At 44.3% G+C, this 6,153-nt stretch overlaps 1 non-coding gene across 1 annotated transcript; it reads right to left on the reverse strand.

The window, feature by feature from the left end:
- Positions 1 to 5,506: 5,506 nt before the first annotated feature.
- Positions 5,507 to 5,578, reverse strand: TRNAC-GCA (transfer RNA cysteine (anticodon GCA)). Its single transcript has one exon. It is a non-coding gene; the product is annotated as a tRNA-Cys (tRNA).
- Positions 5,579 to 6,153: the final 575 nt, after the last annotated feature.

A 6,153-nucleotide genomic window follows, 5' to 3' on the forward strand; every position in this document is an offset into this window, starting at 1 on the left:
CTTTCAGAATTTTCCACAGTTTATTGTGATCCACACAGTCAAAGGCTTTGCCATAGTCAATAAAGGAGAAATAGATGTTTCTCTAGAACGCTCTTGCTTTTTCGATAATCCAACAGATGCTGGCAATTTGATCTCAGGTTCCTCTGCCTTTTCTAAAACCAACTTGAACATCTGGAATTTCACCGTTCCACATCAGGAAATTCCGTCTGGAATTTCCATGGTTATGTACTGTTGATGCCTGGCTTGGAGAATTTTGAGCATTACTTTACTAACAAGGCAAAATGATAGGATACCAAAAGAGGAACTCCCCAGGTCACTAGGTGCCCAATATGCTACTGGAGATCAGTGGAGAAATAACTCCAGAAAGAATGAAGAGATGGAGCCAAAGCAAAAACAATACCCAGCTATGGATGTGACTGGTGATAGAAGCAAGGTCCAATGCTGTAAAGAGCAATATTGCATAGGAACCTGGAATGTCAGGTCCATGAATCAAGGCAAATTGGAAGTAGTCAAACAGGAGATGGCAAGGGTGAATGTCGACATTCTAGGAATCAGTGAACTAAAATGGACTGGAATGGGTGAATTTAACTCAGATGACCATTATATCTACTACTACGGGCAGGAATCCCTCAGCAGAAATGGAGTAGCCATCATGGTCAACAAAAGAGTCCAAAATGCAGTCCTTGGATGCAATCTCAAAAACGACAGAATGATCTCTGTTCGTCTCCAAGGCAAACCATTCAATATCACAGTAATCCAAGTCTATGCCCCAACCAGTAATGCTGAAGAAGCTGAAGTTGAACAGTTCTATGAAGACCTACAAGACCTTTTAGAACTAACACCCAAAAAAGATGTCCTTTTCATTATAGGGGACTGGAATGCATAAGTAGGAAGTCAAGAAACACCTGGAGTAACAGGCAAATTTGGCCTTGGAATGCGGAATGAAGCAGGGCAAAGACTAATAGAGTTTTGCCAAGAAAATGCACTGGTCATAGCAAACACCTTCTTCCAACAACACAAGAGAAGACTCTACACATGGACATCACCAAATGGTCAACACCGAAATCAGATTGATTATATTCCTTGCAGCCAAAGATGGAGAAGCTCTATACAGACAACAAAAACAAGACCAGGAGCTGACTGTGGCTCAGATCATGAACTCCTTATTACCAAATTCAGACTTAAATTGAAGAAGGTAGGGAAAACCTCTAGACCATTCAGGTATGACCTAAATCAAATCCCTTATGATTATACAGTGGAAGTGAGAAACAGATTTAAGGGCCTAGATCTGATAGATAGAGTGCCTGATGAACTATGGAATGAGGTTCGTGACATTGTACAGGAGACAAGGATCAAGACCATCCCCATGGAAAAGAAATGCAAAAAAGCAAAATGGCTGTCTGGGGAGCCCATACAAATAGCTATGAAAAGAAGAGAGGCAAAAAACAAAGGAGAAAAGGAAAGATACAAGCATCTGAATGCAGATTTCCAAAGAATAGCAAGAAGAGATAAGAAAGCCTTCTTCAGCGATCAATGCAAAGAAATAGAGGAAAACAACAGAATGGGAAAGACTGGAGATCTCTTCAAGAAAATTAGATATACCAAAAAAAAAAAAAAAAAAAAAGAAAATTAGAGATACCAAGGGAACATTTAATGCAAAGATGGGATCGATAAAGGACAGAAATGGTATGGACCTAACAGAAGCAGAAAGATATTAAGAAAAGCTGGCAAGAATACACAGAAACTATACAAAAAAGATCTTCATGAACCAGATAATCATGATGATGTGATCACTCATCTAGAGCCAGACATCCTGGAATGTGAAGTCAAGTGGGCCTTAGAAAGCATCACTATAAACAAAGCTAGTGGAGGTGATGGAATTCCAGTTGAGCTATTTCAAATCCTGAAAGATGATGCTGTGAAAGTGCTGCACTCAACATGCCAGCAAATGTGGAAAACTCAGCAGTGGCCACAGGACTGGAAAAGGTCAGTTTTCATTCCAATCCCAAAGAAAGGCAATGCCAAAGAATGCTCAGACTACCACACAATTGCACTCAACTCACATGCTAGTAAAGTAATGCTCAAAATTCTCCAAGCCAGGCTTCAGCAATACGTGAACTGTGAACATCCAGATGTTCAAGCTGGTATTAGGAAAGCCAGAGGAACCAGAGATCAAGTTGCCAACATCCGCTGGATCATGGAAAAAGCAAGAGAGTTCCAGAAAAACATCTATTTCTGCTTTATTGACTATGCCAAAGTCTTTGACTGTATGGATCACAATAAACTGTGGAAAATTCTGAAAGAGATGGGAATCCCAGACCACCTGACCTGCCGCTTGAGAAATCTGTATGCAGGTCAGGAAGCAACAGTTAGAACTGGACATGGAACAACAGACTGGTTCCAAAAAGGAAAAGGAGTATGTCAAGGCTATATATTGTCACCCTGCTTATTTAACTTCTATGCAGAGTACATCATGAGAAACGCTGGACTGGAAGAAACACAAGCTGGAATCAAGATTGCCAGGAGAAATATCGATAACCTCAGATATGCAGATGACACCACCCTTATGGCAGAAAGTGAAGAGGAACTAAAAAGCCTCTTGATGAAGGTGAAAGAGGAGAGTGATAAAGTTGGCTTAAAGCTCAACATTCAGAAAACGAATATCATGGCATCCGGTCCCATCACTTCATGGGAAATGATGGGGAAACAGTGGAAACAGTGTTAGACTTTACTTTTTTGGGGTCCAAAATTACTGCAGATGGTGATTGCAGCCATGAAATTAAAAGACGCTTACTCCTTGGAAGAAAAGTTCTGACCAACCTAGATAGCATATTCAAAAGCAGAGACGTTACTTTGCCGACTAAGGTCCGTCTAGTCAAGGCTATGGTTTTTCCAGTAGTCATGTATGGATGTGAGAGTTGGACTGTGAAGAAGGCTGAGCGCCGAAGAATTGATGCTTTTGAACTGGGGTGTTGGAGAAGACTCTTGAGAGTCCCTTGGACTGCAAGGAGATCCAACCAGTCCATTCTGAAGGAGATCAACCCTGGGTGTTCTTTGGAAGGAATGATGCTAAAGCTGAAGCTCCAGTACTTTGGCCACCTCATGCAAAGAGTTGACTCATTGGAAAAGACTCTGATGCTGGGAGGGATTGGGGGCAGGAGGAGAAGGGGACGACAGAGGATGAGATGGCTAGATGGCATCTCTGACTCGATGGACGTGAGTCTGAGTGAACTCCAGGAGTTGGTGATGGACATGGAGGCCTGGTGTGCTGCGATTCATGGGGTCGCAAAGAGTCAGACACGACTGAGCGACTGAACTGAACTGAACTTACTAACGTGTAAGATGAGTACAATCGTGTGGAAGTTTGAGCGTTCTTTGGCATTGCCTTTCTTTGGGATTGGAATGACCTGAACTTTTCCAGTCCTGTGGCCACTGCTAAGTTTTCAAAATTTGCTGGCATATTGAGTGCAAATTCATCTGCTGAGTGCTAATACGCAGAAGGTGAATGGCACAAGTTTCTGATAGAATTACTGCTGATAACATAAGATCTAAGTCATCATGATGGCATAGTTGCCGCCCTAGGCAAACAGTGCAGTCCTAAATAAAGGTAATTGAGAATTCTAGCAAGGCAGAGAGGAAAGCCAGGGGTGATGGTGAATACAAACGCGGCAACCCTGTTCTCTGCCTGCAGGCCTGTGATCCAGACTGTTTCAGGTTAGGCTCATCCTCCCTGAGAGCAGAGCCAGTCTCCAGCTGTCCTGGAGAGGTGAGAATGACTAGTTATGACCTCAAGAGGGGCAAATTCATCAGCACCAAGGCTGTAGTGAAGGAATTATATCATATGGGCTCCTGGTTTGTAAAGTGAAAGTGAAGTCACTCAGTCATGTCCGATTCTTTGTGACCCCCGTGGACTGTAGCCTACCAAGCTCCTCTGTCCATGGGATTCTCCAGGCAAGAATACTGGAGTGGGTTGCCAGTTCCTTCTCCAGGGGATCTTCCCAGCCCAGGGATCGAACCCCGGTTTCCCGCATTGGAGGCAGATGCTTTAATCTCTGAGCCACCAGGGAAGCCCCCTGGTTTGTAAACAAGAACCCAACTCCAAAGCCCAGAATTTCAGTTAACAGGAACTTCTTTGTGAAAAAGTGAAAGCATTAGTTGCTCAGTCATGTCCAACTCCTTGTAACCCCATGGACCCCACCAGGCTCCTCTGTCTGTGGGATTCCCCAGGCAAGAACACTGGAGTAGGTTGCTATTTCCTTCTCCAGGGGATCTTCCTAACCCAGGGGGTCTTCCTGAAGACCCACAGATCGGACCTAGGTCTCCTGCATTGCAGGCAGATTTTTTACCATCTGAGCCCCCAGGGAAGCCTGTGGGATGCCAGATCTCTGAGCAAGGTGAGCAGGGAGCTACCCTGTTGAATGATCTGGAAAGTCGGCACAGCAAGAGGGACTGGGAAGGACAAAAGAAGGCTTGGGTGGTGTGCACACCTAAAAAGCTGGGGCATGAGAAGGTGTTTAGCTGAAAAGACACTGTCATATGTCCCCAGTTACTCTTCTCTTGGATTAAGCTCCTCGTGAGTTCAGCTGGGGAATAGGAAGGGAGTGAGAGGGGAGAAAGGAGTGGAAGGATTGTTAAAGAGAGAGAAGGTGGAAGGTGGGTGCCAAGTAATGGGTGACCAAACACCATCAAGAGATGGGACGGTGAGTTTGTTTCATTCAAGACCAAACCCAGGACTTCCTGGGGGTCCAGTGGCTAAAAATCCCTGCTGTCAATGCAGGGGACCTGGGTTCGATCCCTGGTCAGGAGCTAGATCCCACTTGCTGCAACTGAGAGTTCGCATGCCACAGCTGAGACCTAGCACAGCCAAATTAAAAAACTAACAGCAAACTCATGCTCACCAGTTCTCTCACTTTGGGTCCACATCTGTCATGCAGTCAATTTCTCCTGTCCAGTCCCTCCAGAGTCTCCCCTGAGGGCACCAGGGGCTCATTACATCATTTCCCTTTTTCACAGATTGCTTTCACATGGTTTCTCCTATAAGATGATATCAGTGGCCTTATTTTGCTCCTCAAAGCATTTTTTATATTCCCCCCCACCCCTGCAATAGGGACCACTCTGAGAAAGAAATTGAATAACGTGTGTAAAAGATATCTAAACAGTAAGAAAATACATTTTATAAAATAAGGCATGTGGGGCCCAAGTAGTCACCATTTTCTAGTAATACATTTATCTGTCTCTGTGTTGCTGATCTTTCTACCTTTCTTTGGGGTATAAAAATGTGTCCAGTTCTCTAAAAGCTTTAATTGATCATTCCCAGGGGTAAGAGGAGAGCGTGGAGATGCCTAAATTAGGACAGGTGTGTCTGGTAGAGATCTCAAAGCAAAGTCTGTCAGTTGTATCCAGCTCTGTGTGACCCCATGGATTGTAGCCCACCAGGCTCCTCTGTCCATGGGGTTCTCCAGGCAAGAATATTGGAGTGGGGTGCCATTTCCTTCTCCAGGGGATCTTCCCAACCCAGGGATTGAACCTGGGTCTCCTGCATTGCAGGCAGACGCTTTATCCTCTGAGCCACCAGGGAAGCCCGCTACAGATCTCAGGTGTGTGTCTGTTAGAGAGATGAACTCCAGCCAAGATACGTTAGCTGCTGTTTGAGGATCATTATGCTATCCAGGTGATACTGAATTCTAAGGAACTGCTATTAGCCGCTGAGTGGGTGGTGAGTGTGGGGAGAGAAGAGGGCCAAGAGTGAAAATGATGTCTTTCCAATAATGAGCTTGTTCCTAATTAGCAAATGTGTATTTTTAAAAATTTATTATAATGCTTTATTGTTAAGTAAAATTACAGATACCGACGTGTATGTTTAAAGCCATGCTAAAGTAAATAATCCAAGTGTCTTCCTAGTAGTTGGTAGAATATGGGTTCAGGGAGACTGCGGGAGTTCTATACATGAATTGGATTTAATTGCTCAAAAAGTTACTGCAGCCTTCTTTAATCAGAATGGAGATAGGGAGGAGCTGAGAGCTTACAGGTGCACGGTACTTAAGTGAGAAAACCAATGGCGTGTCTCCGTGTAGCTGTTAGTTGGCCGAAGGAAAGTAGGGCTGGGACTGGGGAACTTGTCAGCTTACGTTCTTCTCCTCATTTCAGCAGCTC

This window comes from Budorcas taxicolor, chromosome 4 (genome assembly GCF_023091745.1).
Source record: "Budorcas taxicolor isolate Tak-1 chromosome 4, Takin1.1, whole genome shotgun sequence".
Lineage (NCBI taxonomy): Eukaryota > Metazoa > Chordata > Mammalia > Artiodactyla > Bovidae > Budorcas > Budorcas taxicolor.